The sequence below is a fragment of the Podarcis cretensis genome, assembly GCF_951804945.1.
Source record: "Podarcis cretensis genome assembly, chromosome: 9".
Lineage (NCBI taxonomy): Eukaryota > Metazoa > Chordata > Lepidosauria > Squamata > Lacertidae > Podarcis > Podarcis cretensis.
In genome coordinates this window covers 30,844,903-30,866,928 of record NC_137178.1, presented here as the reverse complement: position 1 = coordinate 30,866,928, position 22,026 = coordinate 30,844,903, and the positions used below count along the sequence as shown (strand labels likewise).

Sequence of the window (22,026 nt, the reverse complement as noted above, 5' to 3'; positions counted from 1 at the left end):
ACGGATCGCTTTCCTTCGCATCTGGATCAATTTTTTACATGCAGCTATGAATGGCAAACAGTGGAGGGGTGCATTTGTAATTGAGCGAACCATCCCCCTCCAAAATCATCAGAAAACTAGCTAGCAAGTCATAAATCAATTCTGGCAAGTGGGATATGAAAATTTGGCCATGGTGTTTAGCCAAGACCACAATTTAACTGGTATAACTTTGTTTAATAACAAAAGAATGTTATTTAGGGTGCATAATTTATGTAAATATTGCCTACATGCAAATACATGTACATGCAGTGCACACAGAAGAACATACTTAAACTGTATTTTTGTTATTAACATTAAAAAAAGAATACACACATAAAGTAAATTCTAGTTTTTCACACACACACACACAAACCAATATACAGCTAGCCCTAGGTTTTGGGACTTTACAGTGTTGTGCAGAAATTCAGTATATAACAGCCATTCAATGTTATCCAATGTTATTCACATTATTGATATGAGCCAAGAGGCTAACTAGGACAAAGGAACTTTATCATAAGTAATAATAGACCTAATAACAATGAATAATAATAATTGAAATAGTAAGAATTATTGACTAATAATGAAAACAAATAAAACAAAGGACAATTGATCCTACAACATTTTGCAAAGAGTATCCTTCAGAGGCACACATTTGCAAACATTGAAATCAGGGCTTTTTCAGCCGGAACTCGCCGGAACTCAGTTCCGGCACCTCTCAGGTGGGTGCCATTGCCATTCCAAGAGAACAAGGGAGGGGTTCATGGTGAGTTCTGGCACCTGCCCCAACCCCCTAACCCCCCAAAACCCCAACAACAATGGAAGAAAAGTCCTGTTTGACCAGTATTTGACAAGAACCTATGATTTATCTAGTATCCCTAAAAAGTAAATCTCTCCTTTTGAAAGGATTCAATAAGTTCTTCCTGAACTCTCCTGGCATGGTAAAACTAGCCAGGTTGAACAAGTCTCATAGAACTGGAAACTACAAGAATTTTGTCCACAACCTCAGACCACATTAACTGAAACTCATGTAGGCAATTGCAACTTTACTGAAACACCAATAAAAGGCAATTCTGCAGTGGAAACAGAAAAGTTACAGCTTTGCATACTGTCATTTCCTAAGGAAATGAGGACTTTAAAATAAATAAATAAAACACCCTGACGATTCCTGAGACATTAGTTTATAATGCTGCCAACTACATTTTACAAATAGCTCAATCTTTCAAATCCCTCTTTGACAATGATAAATTAACAGTGCTTATAGCTCCAGACAATGTATAATTACCAATTATTTGCAGAATAAAGAGTGAGCAATAGAAGCACATAGTCGTGCTGTAACACGTACTACATGCTCAGGAAGAATGTGCCACTGTTTCAGGCAGCCGCCTCTTTTGTCATTTGAAAATTATGCAAAACTCTTTCTTCAGCAGATTTTAATTGCCATTACAATGAAACGGCATTTCATATGTTATCTTTGCAGCTTAATATAATGGTTAGCCAATGTGCCTTTGTGCTGTTTTTCCATATATTAGAAATTTTATTTTTAATATTTTTTAATATTGCTTTTATTATTGTCAAAGTACAAATCAGTCAAAATAGACAACAAAGAGACACATAAATATAAATAATATTTATATTCAAAGACCTAGAAGTACAAAAGTTAAGAATAAAGTAGGCCTCCCTTTCATGTAAAGACAAGACACATTAGGGAGGGAAGAACAATGAAGTGAAAGGAAAGTAGTTGAAAGTTTCTGAAGAACAACAGCAGAGATTATTCTATGTGGAATTAAAGGGGTAATTCTGTTAGTGTTGACATCAACTAGCCAAGTGGGGGAAGGGGGAGATGTTCTTCAGCAACCCAGCTGAGTAGCATGTTTATTGAGGTTGCAGGTGCTCTAATTGTCTGTGTAGTTCTGAGGAAGTTTTGCTCTGTATGTTTAATTGAATATCTACCTGTGCGGGTAGTGCTGTGGGTTAAACCACAGAGCCTAGGACTTGCCAATCAGAAGGTCGGTGGTTCGAATCCCCACAACGGGGCGAGCTCCCGTTGCTCGGTCCCTGCTCCTGCCAACCTAACAGTTCGAAAGCACGTCAAAGTGCAAGTAGATAAATAGGTACCGCTCCGGCAGGAAGGTAAATGACAATTCCGTGTGCTGCTCTGGTTCGCCAGAAGCGGCTTAGTCATGCTGGCCACATGACCTGGAAGCTGTTCGCCGGCTCCTTCGGCCAATAAAGCAAGATGAGCGGCGCAACCCCAAGTCGGTCACGACTGGACCTAATGGTCAGGGGTCCCTTTACCTTTACCTAAGTACAGGGCAGGAGGTAAAAAAGAGAGGGAACCTCTCTGTTCTTTTTTCTCTATTTTTATTCAGTTTCCTCAGTAAAGTGTAATCAGTATTTCTTTTCTCTCTGGACTCCATCTGTGTTATTTAAGTGACTTTGCTAACAGAGAAAAGCCAGCGAAAATAGCCGTGTCTTGAAATACTTGACAGTGCAGTAACCGAGAAAGAGAGTTGAGTGTCAGGTGGAAGGGCATTCCAATTGAATGAAGCTTAAGGGGAAAGGGAGCTAGGCATGGAATACAGTAGTTTAACCAAAAAGAAACTTGATAACCATAGAACAGGGACATCCCTTTAGCTGTTGTTGGACTACAACTCCCATCATCCCTGACCATTGGTCATGCTGGGTGGGGCTGGTGGAAGCTGGAATCCAACATCCAAAGGGCCGCAGCTTCCATATCCCTCCCATAGAGAAACAGATCCATGGAAGACTATATGGAGAAAGAACAGAAGTTTAGCTATAAAGGAGGGAGACCTTGGAGGCATTTGAAAGTAAATCCATGAAGTGGACAATGAAGGTAAAAAGAGAAGAGAAATCAGTTAGGCGGATAGGATGTGAGTGTTGGCTGAAAGGAACCAGTGCAGAAACCAAGGGTCAGGAACTCCAGTATGAAAACAAAAGAGCAATCTGAGGATCAATTAAGAGAACGATAATTCCTCTTGCTATATTGCTGCACCTCATTCTCAAGGGAGTTAATATTAGACATGCATATTGTGGGATCCCCTTTCAGCGATATGACACGTTCCCATTCAGCGCAGTAGTTATAATGATTGCTGATATCCACCACAGTTCTTGGTCATGTCAACACTCCTCAAAGGAGTTAACTCAACTGGTGGCATACAGCTGGAGTTCTAACTACTGTCAGAAAATAGTAATGTATAAGAGGTCTAATTAGTCTGAAGAGTGCTGGTGTTTTTCTTTTTGTCATGGATTATACTAATCTTCTCAGTGTGTGCTATATATGCAGTCATTGGGTTGACTCCAAAGAGCCTCTTGTGAGAGTGGGAAATAGACTCTACGCATACAAGGGGGTGCCTCTGATTTATCTCAATACCTCACATCCTACACTAAGAATGGCTCAAAACTGCATGGGAGAGATTCAGGCACATAGATGTGAAGCATTTTTTTCACCCCTCAAAAAAAGAAGAATTTGGGTAACTGTGGTTTAGCCCAGGCTTCCTCAAACTCGGCCCTCCAGATGTTTTGAGACTACAATTGCCATCATCCCTGACTACTGGTCCTGCTAGCTAGGGATCATGGGAGTTGTAGGCCAAAAACATCTGGAGGGCCAAGTTTGAGGAAACCTGGTTTAGCCCCTCACAGAGCTCCAGTTCCCAGCACCCTTAACAAACTACAGTGCCCTCTTTGTGTGGGGGAAATGTACTTTAAATGCACTTTAAAAGTCTGGTGTATACACAGCCTAGAATTGTGCAATTAAAGTGAATTAATGGGTTCTGTTGCTCTAATCCGCTTGAAGAAGAAAAAAGAAAGAATTGGACTCCTTGAGGTTTGGAAACTTAATGGAAAATGCACTAAAAAGTGTGGGATAAGTGAATGACTAGAGGAAAGATGCATAAAATGTCCTGCAAGCAAATCACAATTAATTTAGGATAAATGTTCATTGTGATATAGCCATCCCATAAAGAAATCAGAATGAATGCTCAATGAAGACTGGATATAATCTAACCTCCAAATCAGGGTGAATAAATAGGTCACTTGGAAAAGTCCCAACTTTTCAGGGGGCTGCAGTAGGATGATGGGAAAGTTGTCTTCCACAGGAAAAATGTCTGCTCATAACCCTTAGGATCCAACCCAATATTTGTGGCTTTCTTCATCAAACGAAAATGCAAGAAAGAATCGGTTGTATCCAACAGTTACATGAGTGGAAAGCAGTTTATGAAACAGTTTTTTCCTCTCACCCTCCTGTGCCCCACTGGATATGCCCAAAGGCCTGTTCAGAGGGTTAGGGTGGGTTACTATAGGATTGCAACAGGAGAAGCATGACCCAAAATATGTGCTTACATAAGGGGAGGGAACCAATGTACATCTATGTAGTTGGAGCCTTAGAGTTCACTTGCAGCAACATATATTTAGGATGAGGTCCCAGATTCTACCAGCATAGTCCACAACGGAATTAAACCAAAGTACTTGGATTTAAATGGATTGTCTTGCTGAAATCAGCAGAGCTAATTCAGCTAAAACCAAACTCACGTTGTTGCCAACTTAGGTGTTAAATGCTTACATTGTATTTGGAAATGCAACAGTGGCTATCAAGTAATTTTGTACTGGTTACAGTTTTACCTTCCTTCTAGATATAAACTAGCTTTAATCAATATCAGAAGGATCTAACTGATTTGGAAGCATTCCTATTAACTTCTTGGTTTTAAACCAGGACTTTATAATGTACTTCCAAAGAACCAAACCCAGGCCAGCTGTTTTCAGAAACAGACATTTCTTATCTTTCAATATCATTCATTAGAGCATATTAGGGGATGGAAGGAATGCCACAAAACAACAAGGTTTCTAAGTTCCCAGAAGATTTGTTACAAATTCTAAACCAAAGTAGTTCTAGCCCTTAATTTATGTAGACATTTTCCCCTGATATTGGCAGGAGAAGGGGCTTTTTCCTCAGCTAGTGGTAAATATTATATAAATAGAAATTGCTAAAATCTCAGATTCCCAACAACTGGAAATCTTTTTCTGCTGCTCTTGATCTCAAAAGCTGAAACTTCTTCAAGATGACATTAATGTCTCATCTACACTTTGCTAAAATAATAAGGAACGTCCATGTAAATCTACAAGACCGTTTATATTCTACACATCAGTAAGGCATCTTCCCATAATACTGTATAAAGCTTTTCTGTCAGCAAATCTTATTGTTAATATGTCTTAATCTTAAAGGGGGGGGTGGCTCGGTGCCAATTCACATGTCTGGTGAAAGCATTCTGCACCAAAGATGACCCAACGAGAGATTGATGTAGCTCTGTGACAGAAGCCAGAGAATTCTTGGTTCAACTCTTACCTGATCCACACATTCACTGATTAGCATACAATCCTGTGCATGTCTATTCAGAGGTAACCACCAGTGAGTTAAATGGGACTTACTTCTTGGGAAGTGTTTATATTAGGGATAGTTCAGTGTGGTGTCCCCCAGATGTTAATGGAGTCCAACTCTCAATGGATCCAATAACAATGGCCAGTGGTTAGGGAGGATGGGAACTGTAACCCAACAACATCTAGAGGGCACCATGTTGGCTATCCCTGATATATAGGATTGCAGCCTTTAAAGCCATGATTATTTCAGGCTCAGTGCACCACCACCCCACCATGTGCAATATTGGGCATAATAATGTGGGCATCTTGTAAGGATGATTGAGATGAGAAAATACTTTGAATATGCAGAAACAGATCATATGTAAGGTATTATAATAGTGTTTGTGCATCTATCGTATTAGGATAAAGTGGTGGTGTTGGTGTTATAGTCAGGACAAAGCCATCGCAGCTAGAAGGGCTATAGCTCAGTGGGAGAGATCATGCTTTGCATATAACAGGTCCCAAGTTCAATTCCTGAGGTCTGCAGGTAGGTCTAGAGAAACCTTCATGTCTGGTACCATGGAGAATTGCTGCTGGCTATTGTAGACAATAGTGAGATAGTGAAATCAAGGGTCAGTGTCCTTCCTATATTTCAATGGATTACAGTTTGGACTACAGTGGTACCTTGGTTCTCAAACAACTTGGAACCCAAACACTGCAAACCCAAAAGTAAGTGTTCCAGTTTGCAGACTATTTTCAGAAGCCGAACGTGCTCCGTTTTGAGTGTTACACTTCCGATTTGAGTGCCACACTTCCATTTTGAGTGTTACGCTGAGGTCTGTCTGTTTTTGCTATTTATTTTGCATTTTTGTTTTTGCGGCTTTTTTGTGACTATGGAACCCAATTCAGCTACTGATTGATTGATTGATGGATTGATTGTGTGTGACTGCAGTACAGTGATATTTCGGGTTACAGGTGCTTCAGGTTACAGACTCCGCTAACCCAGAAATAGTACCTTGGGTTAAGAACTTTGCTTCAGGAGGGGAACAGAAATCGCGCGGTGGTGGCCCGGCAGCAGTGGGAGGCCCCATTAGCTAAAGTGGTACCTCAGGTTAAGAACAGTTTCCGGTTAAAAACAGACTTCCAGAACGAATTAAGTTCTTAACCCGAGGTACCACTGTACATTGTTTATTGCTTTCATTTTATGGATCAATGGTCTCGTTAGACAGTAAAATTCATGTTAAATTGCTCTTTTAGGGGTTGTTTTTTAAAGTCTGGAACAGATTGATCCATTTTGCATTACTTTCTATGGGAAAGCATGCCTTGGTTTTGGAATGCTTTGGTTTTGGAACAGACTTCTGGAATGGATTAAGTTTGAGAACCAAGGTACCACTGTATATAATTATTTTCCTCGGCCAACTAAATGTCATCAAGAAATATGTCATTAATTTATAAAAAATGTGTATATACTGCTGTATCGTAAATAGATATCATATATCATAGCAGTCTGCAATATGAAAACATAAAACCAAACAATAACATCATAAAAAGTTAAAAACAAGTTAAAGGCAAAAAGAAATTGAAAGCAGACATCAACAGACCATTGTGATTGATGTACTCTTAATTGCCTGCATAGGCCTGGCAGAATAGAAAAGTTTTCAGCAGGCATTTAAAAGTTGGCACATAAGGCACCCGCTGAATCTCTGTTGGCAAGATTATTCCACCAGACTGGGCCAATGACACGAAAGGATCAGTTTCTCATTGTAGAACCCAATCCCAAATTGGTTCAATGAGAAGTTAAGCACTATTCAGCCCTACTCACTTTAATGTGAATTGTTTGCTAAAGTATTAGGAAATATTCAAAGATGTGATTAACTTAGGTCAGCATCCTTAGATGAAAAGAGCCATTCAGATGTTGGTTGAACTGAACTTATGGACTAATGGCAATGGGTCCTTAACATGTTTTACTTGCTGTAGTAGGTCTACAATGACCGCCTGCAAGGGATTTCAGCCTAGCTAGTCTCCATCCAATTCATACATCTGATGAAGACAACTGCAAGCAAAATCAGTGCATGGCCAAATTCTCACATTTCGTGCTGAGAGGAAAGGCTCCAGATTTTTCCAGGACCACTTACTCAGTACATCTGATTATGTGCTACAGTGTCAAAATGTGACTGCAGTCAGCTGCCTTGTAGGCATGCTCTTATCCTTTGAGACCCATAGAGCAACAATTGCTTCTTCCAACCTTCTGCATCAGACTGCATCAATAGCAGTTTGATGCATATTGCAGCTGGATGTCTGAAAAGTGCTGCCAGAACTCGAATGCTTCCTCTGTGGCTGGCTGTCCTCCTTGACAGTGATGGGCTGGAAAATCTCAGGAGAGGATCAGTGCTCGGGGTATTCTGGCAATTCCTGGGTTGGCCAGGGTCCAAGGTGGAGCTGCAGAATTCATTGAAACAGAATATGGAAGTTGACTGTCAAGCAGTCATAAAATCCAAATCACAATGTAAAATACAATAAATACAAAAATAAATTGCAATTAGGTTTAAGAACCTTCTGTATTTACGCGATCTAATGTGCCATTGAATCTAATGCGCACCTCAATTTTCAAAACCTTGAAAGCAAAGGAGTATTTATGATGGCACCATCAAATCTAATGCGCACCCTAACTTTCGTGACATAATTTGGCTAAAAAAGGTGTGCATTACATTTGAGTAAATACAGTAGTTTATATGTTCTAGTTACGCTAAACAAGACATTGGATAATAAATGTAATATGAATTTCTAATTGAAAGAGTATCCCTTACAAACTGTTAGTCAATCAGTATTATTATTATTACTACTACTACTATTACTATTATTACTATTCACTTTCTCAGTCCCTTTTCAGTCAAATCAAAGTCTCCCATACAGTACAAAAGCACTAAAAATAAAGCATTAACAACCACAAAGCATTAAAAATAGTATTCCATAATTGTAATATTGTGGGCCCAAGGTGCAGAGGAACCACGGGCAGCAAGCCCCAGGTGAGATTGCAATCAACACAGGACAAGCATTTGAGATTTGCATGGCCGTGCCTTCCTTTTATGCCCAGGGAGTAGACCAGAGTAAAACCTGTGTGTGTGTAGGCTTCACCTAGGTCCACTCACTAAGCCACACCCCCAAGCTCACCACAGTTCTTAATAAATAAAATAATATACTGAGGACATTGTTTTTGTTCGTTACTATGTTGTGTATTTTTGTGTGTTTATATTGTAAACCGCCCTGTGATCCTTGGACGAAGGCTGGCATAGAAAACTAATAAAATAATGAAGTAAATGATGTGAATTTGCTTGGATACTATTCATGTTGAATCAAGGGTGCTATTTACTACTTAGTCAAATACTAACAATTTTAATAAGTCTTCGGCATGATATGAATGTGTAACTTGCATGTATCTTGAGCACAAAGCTTAAGTATTGCCCTTCTATTCATATGGCAGTGAATCACACTTTCATTTTGTGTGATGAAATGATTATATCTCACACAGCATACTGAAAAATCCAGCCTAAAAGTGAGCATAGAGTGGGAACTGTGACTGGGGAAAATTCTGAAGTGGCCAGAAGAGCTGGTGGATGGTATTGAAATATCAAATTTAAAAGGGGGGAGAAGTGCCTGCATTTTAGTGAGTGGCACAAATCGCAGTACTTAAGCCAAGGGATATGAGATGAGAGTGTTTTTGTACTTATGATTATGTGGCTATGTGGCCAAGCACAGTAATGGAAAACGCTGTGGAATTCAGAGACTCGAATCAACTCACCATCTGCAATAACAATATAATTCCAGGAAAGATAGCTGTTCAGTCTTGTTTTGCTTTTGTTTCATAGTGGGATGGTGTAAGATTGTTGCAGGAAGTAGTGAATTGCTGAGAGTGTGGACTTGGGCAGACCTAAGAAAAGAACACTAAAATGTGAGTGATTTATTTCAAGCTACAGTAAGCAGAAACCTTTTCAGGCTTGAAAACTGTGTCTTCAGATCTGTGACATTCATTTTTCTACGTGTGTTTAGATATATCTATACTATTTAAAATTCTGTGTTGAACAGATGAGGTCAGGTTGAAATGGTTCTACCAAGATAACTTCTGAGTCCTGGATAAATTGTAATATACTGAGAACAGTTTCTGTTGGTAGGTCTTGTTTCTTCATCAATCTTTTTAAGCCTGCGAGCACATTTTGAATCTTGGGGATGTGCGTTGTGTGCCAGTCACAAAATGGTACCCAGGGTACATGTGATGTCTGCTATAGGAAAGTGGCGTAATACAAAATGGCAGCTTTAGGGTGTGGCATAACGAAACATGGCTGTCATATCTAGAAGAGAAGAAAAAGAGACAGAACAGTGTAGGCATGCCATCTTGTGGATTTATGAGGGGCTGTTTACTGAGACCCTTTGCAGGCAACCATAGGAGGCAATGGCAGACGTGCCGATGCCTGCGGACACTGGTTTGGCAATCCATTGTTTAAAGCAATAGTTTTACATGATTGCAAAGGCATCAAGACATATTAAAACTAGAAGGGGAAAAGCAACATTTCCAGGTCCTTTCTAAAAGTGGTAAGAAAAGAGAGGCAGTCTAGTGGAAGGATGGGAAAGGACAGTCAATAAAAAGGCCCCTTTTCCTGTCACCTGCAATCTCACTTTAGTCAGTAGAAGCGCTCTGGGAAGGCTGTTGATGGAGATCTTACCAAGTAGGCTTTTGTGGGATAAAGTGGTCCTTTGTGTACTCTAGTTTCCATTTAGGACTTTAACAGATAAAACATGTACCTGTCCAGTGCTATTTTTCTAGAAAAAGAGGTGCCAGAACCAACCATGAACACATACCTCATTCTCGTAGAATGGCAATGGCGCCCAGTAAGCTGCAGTGATTCAGCTGCCCCACCATGCAAAGAAGGTACAGTCTCCTTTAAACTAGTCTGACTATACCCTGCCCCGACCAACACTGCTTCCACCATTTGCAGACAGAGAATGCCTTTCAATTTGGATATAAATAGGCACGTGTGGTCATAAACCAGATGGGGATTGTCACACCAGTTACCAGGTGGCCAAATCCATTTTGGGCTAAAAATGCAAGCTGGGCATCCAGGAACAATGCTGGTTTTTTGCTGCCTATTACTAGTAATACAACTAGTAAGGTTGTATAACATAGCAATAACCACATTATTGCTAGATGTAGGGAACATCATTGGGTTTTTCTGTTGGATATAATATGGGCATGATATATTGGATTGTGGAAGGATAATTTCAATAGGCAAATGAATAAGTTCATATTTCCACTCTCACACACACCTGCCACACACACAAAAAGGATTTGGACATGAGATATTGTCCACCTTGGCCATATATATCTTGTAAGTGGTTTGTTGAGTACAAAATCATTGCCTTCTACAGACACTGGCCGGTTCATGTTAGACTATAAATGTAATGCAAGTAAAAGGTTACATGAAATCCAATGCAAATACAATTTCATCTCGAACAGCATTCTTAAGTATGAATCTAATTGAACTGTGAGCTCTCCAGCAGTCATTTATTATTATGATATATCCGTTCCTTTAAAATAAGCTTTCATGGAAATGGGTAATTGACTTTATTGTACTTTTAACCAAAGGCAATTGACTGGAAAATAGCACTATCATTTAGCCTGATCTTTCATTTGGATTGCTAAAAAGTACATATGTAAGAGAAAGGGCAACCATTAATTGATAGCTTAAGAGGGCTATTGTTTATGTCCTTGACAAACTATTACTACTGCTACTGCTGCTATTACTACTACTACTATAACTGTTAACCAAAATGTGGGGTGGTCAGCTTTGTGAAAGTGCTCCTCAGAATTTAGTCACCTACCTTTAAGGATGATAGGAATAGGCATGAGGCATCTTATTACGTACATGGAGGCACCCCTTTTCACATACTCAACCCAACATAAAGACATCAGGCGGAAGGGCAGCAGGGCAATGTTATGGTGGGGCTAGTGGTGTGCAGTCTACTCCCTCCAATTATTTACTTTATTGATGGATCTTACATGGTTAGGAACAGTGAGGTACCAATTTGTGCTGTGCTATAATAGTGGGTGGGACGCAGGTGGCGCTGTGGGTTAAAGCCTCAGCGCCTAGGGCTTGCCGATCGAAAGGTCGGCGGTTCGAATCCCTGCGGCGGGGTGCGCTCCCGCTGCTCGGTCCCAGCGCCTGCCAACCTAGCAGTTCGAAAGCACCTCCGGGTGCAAGTAGATAAATAGGGACCGCTTACCAGCGGGAAGGTAAACGGCGTTTCCGTGTGCGGCTCTGGCTCTGGCTCTGGCTCTGGCCAGAGCAGCGATGTCACGCTGGCCACGTGACCCGGAAGTGTCTCCAGACAGCGCTGGCCCCTGGCCTCTTAAGTGAGATGGGCGCACAACCCCAGAGTCTGTCAAGACTGGCCCGTACGGGCAGGGGTACCTTTACCTTTATAATAGTGGGTGCTCCCAGTTTTGAGCTTAATATTGCAAATGGGTTGCTGAAATTTGGCATAGGGGTCACTGGCAATAGCTAGTGTTGTTGTTTTTCTCTCTCTTAATTTATGAGATATTCCCCAGGGACGATTAATCTAAATTAAAGAGGGGGGAATATAGGCTAGCATGTTAATGATGAAGCCATGTGGATGCTGGCGGAAATGGAGCAACACCCCAACAATCAGAAAGCACCCTAGGCTACCAGAAGTTGATATGGAGAAAGAAATTGGATCTTGGCTTACTGCAAGGCCTAATTCCTGGCTTTATGTATCTGCTAGTCTGTTATTACCTGTTAGTACCAGGTCTTAGATTACAGCGCTGTATATAACTAAGACCTTTAACAAGAAGTAGCACTATCCACAATGGACTATATTTCAGTGACGGTACATTGGAGCAATTGGAAACTGTGAGTGATGATGTACAGCAGAATTATTTTTGAAGAGCTGAAGTTTTCATACATCTGTTTTTCTGGCAAAATTCAGCTTTTAGGTGAGATTACTTCCTCCCATGGAAGTAATCCTGTTCGTAAATACAACATGTTATTTGAACTCTAATCATATACCAGTAATTAATGCTCTCCATCAAATTCCAAATAAGTAAGGCCTTCACTGGTGTGAGTGAACATAAACTGAAGTTCACCAGATTCTGTTTTATCTGGTTTGAGGAATCACAGCTGGTTGACCGGAAGAAAAGGATTATGAAATGTAGATGCAGAGGTTACTGTTATCTAGACTAGAACATTCCAGGGCTAGCCCTTCTTTTAAGATTTTGAGGAGTGTGAGGGAGAAGCAGAAATCTTTCTTTGTTGAAACATCTCCAAGAATTGAACTTTTATTCCAGCCTTTACTTCCCCTTTCTCACCATCTCCAGGTTCCTAATTCTCACAGAAAGGCAGAAATTTTGAACAAAACATGATTTGCCACCTACTCAACAGATTTTACTAACAATATAATGACTTTGAGGCTGCTCTCTGAATTGTGACTTTTTTCTAATGACTGCTCTTCTTGACAGAAGGTATGGGGGTGGGAGAGAGTTTGTATTTCAAGAACGGCATTGTTAACTCAGCACTAAACGTATTTATTTGGAAGCAAAAAACCTGGGTGTTTAGGATCATAGTCTGAACCCCTCACTCCCTACACCTGACCACCAACAGCTCAAGCAGTATCACACTATCCCACAGAGCCACATCAAAGGCTTTTCTAGATGTCGTTATGCACAGCGAAGGCACAGTGGTTGTCAGGCTACTGCTCTTCCTCATCCAGACAACATTCTCCCACCTAACATATCAGCTTATAGAAACCTCCTTTCCCCCCGATCTTAAACCACAGTGTTATTTTCACTAGCATGTGCATTTTTATCCACACTTTCCCCTAGCATATGCTCTTTTTCACCCACTTCTTGGCAGGAGAACTGTGCTTCAGTTCGTGTTATGTTTCACAAAGTGCAAAGCGGTAGGTTCACCTTTAAATACAAACTGAATCCAATTATTCCACTTCCCTGCCCAGAGCCATTGACAGGCAGAGCCAGCTCCTTATTGACTGTCAGCAGATAGGGTGCTGGCTGAGGGCAGACTAAGGCCATGGGCCAGTGCTCCATTCGCCCTACTGGGCCAGCCCCTGTTATTCCACAAGTGTCACAGAGGATTGTGAGCCATGGCAGGTGAGGCAACTCCAGAAATCCTCTCTGTAAGATTCCCTTGAAAGCAATGTATGACCCACTCCTCTGTCCCACTCAGCTTTGCCAAACACATAGGGTTTCTTCTTGGGAAAATCAAGTAATTTAAAGCCAAGATTTTGCTCACTCTGGCTCCCAAAACCAAGACTGAAAATAAAAGCAATCTGACCCAATAGCTGCTATCTGAATTGTGTGGGACATTTCAGAGAAACACTCTATTGTGCACTTCAGCCTGAGAAGATATATTATGCAAGGAGAAGGGGACATAGTAACTCCAGAGACACCCCTCTCCCTTTCTGCTAAATTGAGCATAGTACTGCCTGTGTTTCAGTTTCTCAGAGTGCTTTCTGCCATCTGTTTTTAATTTTTCTTTAATTTCCATTCACGGCCTTTGGACTACTCCCATGTTCAGAAGAAAACAGCAATTAAGGCTAACATTATCTGGGTGCCTCTTCCAGGCTATAAACTTAAAATTGTTGGCATAAGCAAATATTCCGTATCAATCTTTTACCAGCGGACCAATGTTGTTTTCTATTATTTTGCTTTGTGAACACATGGGTAGAGGCATGTTATGCCCCCACTACTTTCATACTAGTGCTGGTATGTGAAAATACTGGTATATACATTCTAATTCTAGTCTAAAGCCTGCTTCAGTCCAGCCAGCCATGGAAAAGAATGTCCTTCATAACAGCTCTGTGAAGGCACAACATAGATTCTTGCCAATTTATCAGATGAACAGAAAGGAAGCATCTTTCCAGAGGTGACCCTAAGTGCCACCATATAAGCCTATCACACTTTGACACCCACCATTACATGTTTTAAGGCAGGAGTGGGGAATCTGAGGCCCAGAGGCGGAGACACCCTGACTAGCCTTGCTTCACACCCTCTTTTGAGTGTTTTTACCTGCCTGGAATGTGTCATTGACCCCTGATCATGACTCATAGGAACTAGAAAGGGGTGTCTGTATAACTTGAGCTACACTTATTGCTCCATCTATTTTACCTCTGCCCCACCCATGAGAAGGGAATGCTGCCTTCTTCAAATGTCTCAGCCCTGTTTTAAAGTCTGTAATGCATCACTCTGTTTCAGATACGCAATGATTGTGGTTTCACCGACTAATATTGTGAGCATAATCCAGTCAAAATCAAGTCCTATTGCTACTAATGGAAGAGTGGTGATCGTTAGCTTAAGTCAGCAATGGAAATAAATGGAACTGGCAAGCGTTGTTTAGAGGAGAGGTGAGCAAGAAACTTCCCAGTCCAACCAGGTTTACCTATTTCAGGTATGTCCTACAGCCTGTTATTCCATGTGCAAGCATCTAGAATGATTGACACATTGTTGTTGATTCCACATCCTCTTCTGGAGGACAAAAAAGATTGCAAAAACATTCATAAAATGAATGCCAGCTTGGCTCCTAGCCTAGATATGGTCCGTTTGCAAGCTATTACCTCCATTGACCCCAATGGAATTTTTTTTTGGCAAGCGACAATAACATCTGGCTGCATGTGGAAATGATCCTTGATGTCATCCAAATGTGCTATTTGAAACAACAAATGAAACCTTTGGGCCACGAGTGCCCAGTTGCTAGTGGACCTACTACAGTTTTTTCTCACAGATATTTACAAACTTGTTTCCTCTGCCATATTGATCTGCCGCATTAGAAGCATGGTGAGAACTGAATAGCTACTGTAGACAGTTAACCTCTTGTTAACTACTATTATCTGTATTGTTTTTAACACTCGATTGGGAGCCGCCCAGAGTGGCTGGGGAAACTTAGCCAGATGGATGGGGTATAAATAAAAAAATATTATTATTATCTCTTTCATCCCTCACTTCCCTCCTCTCCTTTGCGGTTTTCCATTCTCAAAATGAGAACTATAAAAAATTTTATGATCAGCTTACCAGGAAAAGATACGTAAAGTGTTCTCCTGCTACCACTGTGTCCATCCACCTTTTCCTCTTGCTAGGGTTCCTGAGCTTTTAACAGCTACATATCTGGCAAGAAATCAACAAGTACTGCTTTCACAGCATAGTGAACAATGAAGATGGGTCTATCCATTGACTTTGTGCCTTCCAAGAAGCTAGTAGATGTACACAAATCCTGTCAGCGGGGGAGTGGAGTGGGGCAGAGATAGCAATTCTGATTTATGTATTTGCTCATTTTTGAGTATGTCAGTATTGCTGTTGTGAGTCATACTGATTATATGCAGCACTGTTTGCGAAGTCAAGGCTGCATTTATTCTAGGCAAATAATATTAAGAAGTTCTTATAAAAGAGAAAGGACATATAATTTGACATGTAACTGATCAAGATCTTGTACCACTCAGCTTTCTCATGTTGAAGAAAACAAGAGCACATATCAGGATCATATTATTAAGCGGCTTTGGAGAAACAGTTAAGTTTAACATTTACTTCTCATTAGGATTCAAGATACAGCAAAACAACCCCTTCTAACTGAAATGTTGGTACATCTTTCAGAAAATATTAAGTATGCATTAGCTTTGGAAATTGGGTCTTGGTTTTGAAACACTTTCTTGATGGACTGGCATTACAAAAGTGCTTTGAATAAATATACCATTATAATGAATTTCCAGAAAGCATTTCCGCCCTGCCCCCCAATTAACAATACAAAGAAAATTATTTACAGGGGGTTCTTTGGCCCAAAATAAACTTTTCTTAATCTCAAATACAGGCTTGCTTTCCACAAACTATGGCTCTTTCTCACTCTCTCACTCTTTGTCTCTGTTTCCCAGTATTCCCACATCCTCTGAATAATCAATCTTTCCTCCCCTTGCTCTAGGAATGTAGTAGAATGATGCTGCAGCAATCCATTTTGATTAATTTTGAGATTAGATTCTGTTTTATCACAGATTAATTGCATACTGGTCTGGGCTGCACTTCCCCTATTGCAACCAGAGTTGTGCAGAATTGTAAAGATATTTGAGATTTTATGCAAAAAGTATGCAGTTGAGAGGCACGAAAATTCTTCTGCAAAATCCCTCTATCTTTGAGGGTTTTCATTACCACTGCCTTCATTCTGAATAAGGAAAAAAGAATTAGTTGTCATTGCCCAAGCAATGACTTACAATACTGCACTACCGACTTAATTTCCTGCCGCCACTCTACAATGAAATTTTCACCCTGATCCAGTTATGGTTGTGTATGTATTCAGCTGTACATTGCATATCTCCATCCACATTCTAAACCAGATCGTCAACTTCAAATTGGAACCACTGACCTGTTTGTCACCTTAGCAATGGGGAAACATTTGCTCTTCTCTGAACACCTACACCCTTGTGAATATTGTTCTGCCTTTGCACCCATACAAAAGGGTGCAAAAAATACAAAAGGGTGCTTCTCAGGGAGAAAAACGCCTGTGAAATGACACACAAACACACACTGTTTCCGCACTCCTTAAAAACGACTGCTTGTCTCTATGGTATTCATTGTGCCCAAATTAATAAATCACTGAAATTCCCAGTGGGACTGAAACTTTGAGAGGTCAAGCTAGAGTGGAAGTAGTACAGATCAGTTTCTCACAGACACGCTATTAGAACATCTGTTTGTGTCCTCGATGCCTATTAAGATGTTTACACTGCTAATTGTAGGCATAGCATAGCTACCTTTTTGTATTTTTGTTTTTCTACCAACCTCAGCGGCACAACATCATATATCTAACTTAGGCCAACTGTCAGCATGCCAATTAGTCAATGCCATATATATTTGTATCAGGTACATTCATTTGATAGATGGTCAAACTCACTGGAACTAATAACCTATGAAAATGCTTTGCTAAGACTATGCCCATATCAATTTTCAACGGCAATGTCTTAGTTTAAGAAACTGATTTCTTGACATTTCCATGTCCAGGAATTTTATGTGCAACACAGACACACATGTCGGGAGATTTTACACTAGTCTTATTATGCTTTAGTAACAATGGTGTGCTGTAGTTTGGACCTCATTATTTACTAGATTTTCAAATAAGGCTATGCCTGCTAAGCATCAAGATTCTATAAGAACTCAATTTGCCTAAATCTTTTTGGCTCATTCAGCTTGTGTCTATATCAGTGTAAATTGTTTCAAAAATGATAGCCGATTAGAATTACAATGCAAAACTAAACTAAACTATAAACAGTTGTAAAACAAAATAATATTGCATCTTTTTAATTTTGTTACCAAGACAATTGACAACCCTTTTCCAGTCCCTTATTACTGACACCAAGAACTACAAATGATAATGCAGACCCTCATTCAACCTATACATTAACTCCTATCTTCATTATATCTATATGTGGCCTTGCCCACTAAGTTTGATCTACCTGCTCAGTTGTGGTTTGCACTGAGCTCAGCTTGTACACCGAACATGCCCCATAAGCCAGGGCCACATTTCATTGGATACTACAATTGGACACTGACCCATTCTGATATTCCCATAGATGTTTGGGGGCTGATGTGAAATTTGCCTACACATTTTTGTGGTCCTTCCTGCCTATTTTTCTGCTCTTCTAGATGTGACAGACTTTTTTTGTGTTATGCCCCCACAACAGTTATTTTGTGTAATATCAATCTCCCACTCGCACACAGAGAGCACTCATTTTGTGACTGGCGCCCGCAACACTTTCTGAGGATTACAAATGTACCCAGTGGTCCAGAAACATTGGCAACTCCTGCCTTAGAGCCTCAGCACCTCTCTTTTTGAAAATAAAACACTTACTTCCTTTATAATGACTCTGGGAATCATTCCATAACAAGAAACACAAGAGAAGGTTTGTAGCGGTGTGTTCACTGCCTAGCACCCCTGTCTAAATCCTTGAAGAGCGTATTTTTATCAGTTAAAATAATGCTGATGAACCAACGATTTGACTTAGTATAAGGCTGTTGCTATAATCCATAATAACCCTGAATTGACACTGTTGCCCCATTGTGACTATTTCTACACAATCTCATTTCTCTCTATGGGACTAAACCGTCGAGTGCTTTCTTAGCAGCCATGAAAATATTTATTTAATAAGTTGCTTTTATAACTTGAGTAAAAGCACGCTGTTAATTTCAATATTCTGATCCTTGTTATATTCAGCTCCTCAGGCCTTGCCTGCCATGCAGGTACATTCAGTAAAATAAACACAAACACAGTTTCCTCATCCTACTCACTTCATTTCAGCCCAAGTAACCTTTGCATCAGCCTTAAATAAGAGCTAGAGGATGCTTCTAGCAAAATAAGTTACTGACCATATCCTTGGCTAATAAACACCTAGGCCTGTGGCCTGCAGTTTATTTAGCCTAGGATATGGTTATTGCTCATTAGGAGAAAATACCCTCACGTTATTTATTTATTTAACAATCTTTAGCTGGGGGAAAATTGGTGGGGGGGGAGTAACATATGGTCCAGCTGTCCACGATTTCACCTGAAAAGGTTTTATCAACACCTTTAGCAAAAGCTGCCTCAGGCAACTCATAAAAACATGGAGAAGTCAATACACCTAGAAGAGCTGAATAAATAAAAATAGTAGTGGTACATTTAATGTATACCTTTCATTCCAAGGCACCTCTACAGCCTAGAGAAATTTCACACTAGACATAAATGGTAGTATAAGGCGGCACAGGTCAGGAATGAAGAATCCTGACAGTGAGGGTTTCAGGGGCAATGGTATTTCAGTGTGCAGTTGTTGTCAAGTTGTTAACTATGTGCTCCTGTGAGGTAAGCCACAATCTCACTGTATGGTATGTTAACACACTCTCATAGTTGCCCTTCTGTGACTTTAGATATTGTAGCTCTTCATGTGAAACTACTCACAGTTTCCTCAGTTTCTCATCCTGCTGACGACCCAACCCCAGATCAAATCAGTGGTTGGAGGGGTTTGTAACTGTAGTAATTTCACAGAACCTGTCACTTTTGAAGGGCTGCTACCCAAAGGCAAAGAGAACACCTGCAAAGGAGAACAGGACTCACCTAACTGGCAGTGGGGAAACAGAGAGGGCTGTCTGGCTCTTGTTTCGTTAGGTAGATCGTGTTTAAATAGCCACATTCAGTTTCCATTCATATTCCATGTATATTCTGTCCCTACAGCAGAGAAGAGAAAATACAGTTAAAAGGTGTTTACAAGCCAAGTCAACCCTGTGATTTGCTACTTGTGTTCATTTTTTGCTTGAGAGGCACACACCTATAGCAGACTTTAAGTCGGCATTCCACAGCCATGAAGAAATTTCTTGTTTGTAAACCAAAGAGGAAGAATTATAAGCCAGACACTTACATCACCTGACAGATGTGTTTCTCAATCACGTAAGTTTATTTAAGGCTTCCCCCCCGACCTTTCTCTCTCTCTCTTTTTTTCTTTAACATGAATTGGAATAGGCTAGAAAAGTGGGGAGAAAGTAGAAAATAAAAGGAGGAAACACATGCTGCTTTTTTTTTTTTACGTAATTAATTGACTCTGCTTTCCTAGCTGCACTGTCAGAACTACCAAGTCCTCCTCTGTGTCTGGAAGTAAATATATTTCCCCTACACTTGTCCGAAACTCTATAGCTACTGGTAGAACGGTAACACATAATAACATGGTAGCGACACATAAAGCTGTCAGTCTTAAAGGGAAATGGACGCCAAAGCTGAGGGGGTAAACAGACTAAATCAATTTGAACATGCATGTTAAGGTCTGTGAAAGGGCAGAGTTTAGTGCTGCTAGGCTGAAAAGCATTTGTCTCTGTCTCGTTGTATTTCCCTACCATGCAGCGGAATACACCCACAGGCCTCTTGCTTGGCTCCAGTCAGGCTCCGTGGCTGATTAATGACAGCTGGAGGTGTCCAGTAATTTCCTCACCTAATAATAAACTACAGTCCAAAAAAGAGTGGTTCCCTCAGGCCCGCCTTTAACAGAACTGTACTCGCCACCAGTAGAAAGCCAATTACCATGTCTGAGATAAGGCACATTTAAGCAGCTTTCCAGGGCCATTTAGTTGGCTTTGGGCACCTCGCCTTTGTCTACCTTTGGACAAGCTAGGTTCAGATAATGACTGGGTCAGTTATATAATGACCTAGTGTTCCAAAAATATCTTTGTCATCCCTGCAGGACAGAACCTAAATTGGAGGACTGTCTCGTCTAAGCACAGATCAAACGGCCTACGAGCAGCCACACCAACGTAAAAAAAACACACCAATGGCCTCCGCTCCCTTATTCTTTTTCCCAGGGTCACCAACTTACACAACGATGACTACTGTTTCTGGAGCTTAAGCAATCAGTCTGCCTCACAACATCCTACCCGAAGGGGCCCACTAAAAGATTTTATAGGAGAATTTATTCTCCGCAAGAACTTTTCCAGATTCTGTCAGCAATGAAAGATGTGTGTGTATAAAATATGAAGTTAATAAAGGTTGCATTATTTAAAGGGGAGATCTCTTTCCTCATAAAATACTAATTTCTGCATTAACAAGCATGCAAAAGTTGAGTAAATTAATCATGTCCTTAAACATAAGCCAACAGTCCCACCCTCTGCTTTGCCCTGTGCTGCACTACCTTATGTTCAAGAAACATCGACTTGATTTATTCAAGGAAGCTTGCATGGACTTCTAGGAGTGGGTGAAATGGGCCTGAAAAGCATAATGTGGCTTTTTTAATAAAAAAAGTTAAAGAATATAGAAGGTTTAGCTGCATCAACATTTCTACATACTTGGAAGCTGTGTACTTTAAAAATCAAGGTATTAGTACATTAGCTTGTATGAAGAAGAACCCAAGATACTGTAGGACAAAGAATAAGGTGAGCTTTTTGGATGTTCTGGAGTGAAATCTTGTTTTGGAAGGAAGTGTACAAGAACCTTAGGAGGAGGCAAATACAAGATTAGGCTTCTAAAGCTATGTACACATTAGCAGCTTCAAAACACAGTGAGGTTGCTTTCCCTCAATGAATTTCAAGTTGCATTTGCACGTTGAGGTGCATACAGGAGACAGAGTGTGGATGTCATCACCTGATGTGCATTATATGTTTGGTTTCCTCATGGCTGCATACCCCTCTCCTATACATGAAGCTGCTATCTGTGCACATGCCGCCATCTGGATGTGTGCAACAGCTGTCTCAAATGTACACACCTCACCTCAACTGCAAATTGAACTTATGTTTTCAAATCAGATGGAAATTGGTCTGAGGGGAAATGCATCAAACAGGAGTATTTCTAACCACAAACGCATCAACCTTATCTTCATGTCTCTCAGTCCAGTACTTCTCAAGAAACTACAGGGTGGCTATGGATTGTAGCTGATGTCATGTGTACACGGCTTCAGACAGCAGTAACGGAAACACACTGGAACAAAAGTATATGGTAATGTGTACACAGCCAAAGCATTGGTGTTCTTTGGAAAAGGCAAGAAGCCCAATGGAACAGCCACACAAAGAGTCCGGGAAGGAAAGTGTCTTTTAGAAACAACAGAGCAGATTATTTCACATACACTAAGGTC

General features: G+C 40.5%; 2 long non-coding RNA genes across 3 annotated transcripts in view; one reads left to right on the top strand and one right to left on the bottom strand.

Moving 5' to 3' along the window:
- The window catches only part of LOC307224082, a 95,771-nt gene extending 74,382 nt beyond the window's left edge, over positions 1-21,389 (top strand). The window contains exons 3-6 of the long non-coding RNA XR_013842410.1: positions 12,776-12,919; positions 14,669-14,861; positions 19,650-19,862; positions 20,647-21,389. This is a non-coding gene — a long non-coding RNA (uncharacterized lncRNA). The remainder of the gene's footprint in view (positions 1-12,775; positions 12,920-14,668; positions 14,862-19,649; positions 19,863-20,646) is intronic.
- The window catches only part of LOC307224084, a 153,487-nt gene continuing 137,330 nt past the window's right edge, over positions 5,870-22,026 (bottom strand). The window contains exons 4-6 of one of the 2 annotated variants that reach the window (XR_013842412.1): positions 19,533-19,643; positions 15,482-15,574; positions 5,870-7,827 (exon numbers count right to left, since the gene is read on the bottom strand). This is a non-coding gene — a long non-coding RNA (uncharacterized lncRNA). The remainder of the gene's footprint in view (positions 7,828-15,481; positions 15,575-19,532; positions 19,644-22,026) is intronic. The other variant, XR_013842413.1, reaches the window with a different exon arrangement.